Consider the following 3,851-nt stretch of genomic DNA (forward strand, 5'->3'; position numbering starts at 1 on the left):
TGCAGCCCTAAACCAAACAGCCCCTATGAAGACGTTAACCGTATTTTCATAATAAACAGAATGAGTTCAATTATTATCTACAGTATAACAAATAGATTTGCAATAAGGTCTGCAGTTTCTAATGGAGGAGAAAGAGGATGGGAAGAGGTGTAGGATGTAGCTGATAATGGGATAAGAGAAGAGTACATAGAAGTTCTAGATCATAGAAAGTGAAAATGTGATCAAAAGAAGTTGGTTGTCAGCATGGGAAACGGGAGAAAGAGACTCCAAGGAAAAGGTAGACACAAGGAGAGAGCAAGAAAAGTAAAGAAATGAAACTCAGAATTCTTAAAAAAGGAGAGAAAAAAGAGAAAAATAATCCACACTCTAACAGTCATATAGTATTCAGACCTCCCAGTGTTCAGTAGCCTGCTGCACGAAAGGCACCTGACAATGAGTTCCCAGTCTCCAGCAGGCGTCTCAGGATGGGATTTGCCCCACCTAAAAAGATGGGAGCTTCTGCCTCCAGGATAATCCAAGATGGCCACAGTGGCTTCCAAACATGTTGGCAAATGGGGAGCTGCAGCTTAGAGTGTGGGCATGGTTGGCTGGTGGTCTGGGCAGCAGGGTGTGGACAGTCAGTCCGGTGGTCCTGGAGGCAGGGTGTGGTCAATTGGGCTGATGGGGTCCTGGCGACAGGGCTTGGTCTGTCCAGCCAGAGGGCCTGCAGGTCCTGGTGGTTTTCTCAAAATGGCAGCAGTCACATGTAACAAAACCTGCGGGTACTGTGACAGTGGACTTCCAGGCAACAGCAGGCAGCTGGCAATCTGCTGGTGGTCTGCGGTCAGTCTACAGGTTACCAGTGGACAATCTGCAGGTGGACCACTGGTGGTGGGTGATGAGTAGGTGAAAGACAGGTGATGGGCAGGCAAGAGGCAGGCAAATGGCGAATGATAGGTGCCAGTTGGTGAGCAATCTGCACTCAAAAAGTAGTCAACATGCTGACAAACTGCAGGTGATCACAGTGGACAAATGGGTAAACAGCAGGAGATTGATAAGCAGCCAAGACTGCCTCACAGGAAACAGATATCCTCTGCTTGAAACCCGAGTTATGGAGCGACAAGGAACGCAGCCTCTATCTAGTCCACCATGTTGGACCATCCAGAGATCGCTCTTGGGAACGTGTGAGAAGACTGTTTTCCTCTAGGATGGTTGGGTCTTGTTGACCACATGTGCCTTTCCTTGGAAGTATCAGGGACATTTCCCTCTCCAGTGACCCTCCTCTTTGCAGAATGTGCACTGGTTGACTTCCTGTTCTCTAGGATCCCCTTCACACCCTGACCAGGAGGGACTCACCAGTTTCAGGACATCATTCCCTAGATCCTGGCTGAACTTACAAGCCAAAGGCCAAAATGCTTTTTCCCTGTTCCTTCCTGGACTTCGGTGCCCATGTTCTTGGTTACGACAGGTCAGCTCCACCAGTATTAACGTAGTGAGTTTTAACTTCCATGCCTATGATTTTACAGTTTCCCCTTTCACTTAACTGGGGTTAGCATTAATATAGCAAGTCAGCCTGCCTCCTGTCTGTCCTGTAGGTGATAGTTCATTGTCTCAAATTAACTCTGCCGTACTATAGGAGCACCTCTGCAAAACACCAACAGGCAACAGTTACAAAGGAAGGAAGGAAAAGACAGAATGCAAAACCAAAAAAAAAAAAAAAAAAAAAAAAACCACAAGATCAAAAACATATTCAGTTGTATGATAGCTTTGGACCAAGAAACATAATACCTATAATAACACTAATATTTCTTGGTATTCATTTTGCCTCCACAAGGATTCATAAGTTTATCAACTCGATTACATACAAGGCCCTTTACAAATTTTGCTTTCTTTTAAAACTCTCTCACCACCTTACGTACCTTCTATAATTTACCCAAACCTTTACTTAGCTATGTACTACAGCCCTTGTTTATCTTGAGGTCACTGTGATCTTCATAACAATAACAACAACAAAACCTGCCCTTTGACATGACTTTCAGTGAGCTGAAGCGCAGCCTCCTCTGGAGTCCTGCTATCACGAAGCAGGTGAGAGATGCAGCCTTAGCTCAGGGGAGGCGGGCTTTCGACAGGTAAGGTGTTTTATTTATTTATTTTTGTCGTTGTTGCAGGTGGACAGCATGACTTTATTTTGTTTATTTTTTTAATGTGATGCTGAGGATCAAACCCAGTACCTCACATGCCAGCTCTGCCACTGAGCTACAGCCCCACCCCGGGAAAGCGTTTCATGTCTGAAGTTGATCTTGGCCTCTTTCTTGAAGATCATTTTACAAAGTTCTCCCATATTGTTTCCTGAGTCTATATGAACATCAGTTAACACACTATAACTTTACATCCAAAACAGAAGCTAAAAGAGTTACTTTCTTTCTGTAGGAAAAAAGTTTCAAAATGCTTCCTTGTTCCACATTGTCCACATTTAACCAAATCTGGCTCTCCTTATTATCTTTCAAAAACGCATTTAAATTTCCATCCCAGTGTAAAAAGTAACACAGAATTCTATATATAACTTATTGATAACAGGTGACCTTAACCAGATCTAGAACAATAAATGTCAAAAATCTGAAGGAGAGTTGCTACAGGCAACTTTAGTTTGGAGAATATTAGCTTGTGCTCTCTTAAGCTTGCCTTAATACTATTTTATATTTAAGAAGCAGTGTTAATGATCAAAATAGAATTAATCAAAGCAAACAGATGTAAGCCAGGCTTTTAAATGGCAGTGTGGCCCTTTTGTGTCAGATACAATGTATAAAACAGAGCACTTATTGGTTACTTTGTAAGCATACATAAGCTTTAATTTTACAAACATTTACATTACATTTAGATAAGGCTCAGACAAACATTTAATTTCAGATGTATACATATCTCTACTCATATATAATTAGGGTGTTCACTATATTTTAATAACCTAAAATAATAGTTGTTTACATAGCCAGTTATGAAGTAATCATTTAAAAGACTTTAAAACAGATACAAACCTTAATTCCTTTAAGACATAGTTTCCCTTAGTAACAAGACTTACCAGACACAAGAATTACCTTGAGAAGAATGGATCAATGTTTTAATTAGAGTTTGTTTCATATTGGTGCATTAAAATCTGTCTTTGGAAAACCCTTTAAACAATTTTTACTGACTGTATTTATTATTAGCCAACTTAATCACATGCACAGACTTTTTGAGATTTACTTGCCACAGACCTTCTGCAACGTACTGGGACTCTCTACAGCTTTTCCTGTCCTTCGTCTTACCTGTTTTCGTCTTGGACTTTAGCACAAGACTATCACTTTGTCATACAAAATAACTTTTCATCCAGAAACATACATTTCCATAACTATAACTTTTTATATCTATTTTCAGTTGCCGACTCGGTTATGTTTACATTCTGAATGTTATGGGGCCTAACTTAAGAACAGACCCATCAACACGCAGAAGTCCAAGTTTGAGAGTCTTATTAGCCGGCCGGCTCACTGTCTCACACAATGCCCCAAAATGGCTATTGGGAGAACAGCCCCGACCACAGGGTTGCAGGGGTTTTTATGCCATAAGTCAGTACATCAAGCACAAGTGTCTGTTGCTATGATTCAAAATCACAAACTAACATCATGGGTTCTAGAATCATCAGCAGTGGGGGAAGCGGGTCAAAGTGACCTTACTGAGGTGCAAACTGAAGAATGGCTACTAACATCTAAACCATCACTGTTGACACCACTGTTGACATGGTACATTGTTCAGGAGAAATAGGAATCAAAAGAGAACGATTTTCATTACACAGGAATTACCATTTTGTCACTTGTGCTGCCAAACATGCCATGCTGAGC

Source organism: Sciurus vulgaris, assembly GCF_902686455.1.
Source record: "Sciurus vulgaris genome assembly, chromosome: 11".
NCBI classification, from domain to species: domain Eukaryota; kingdom Metazoa; phylum Chordata; class Mammalia; order Rodentia; family Sciuridae; genus Sciurus; species Sciurus vulgaris.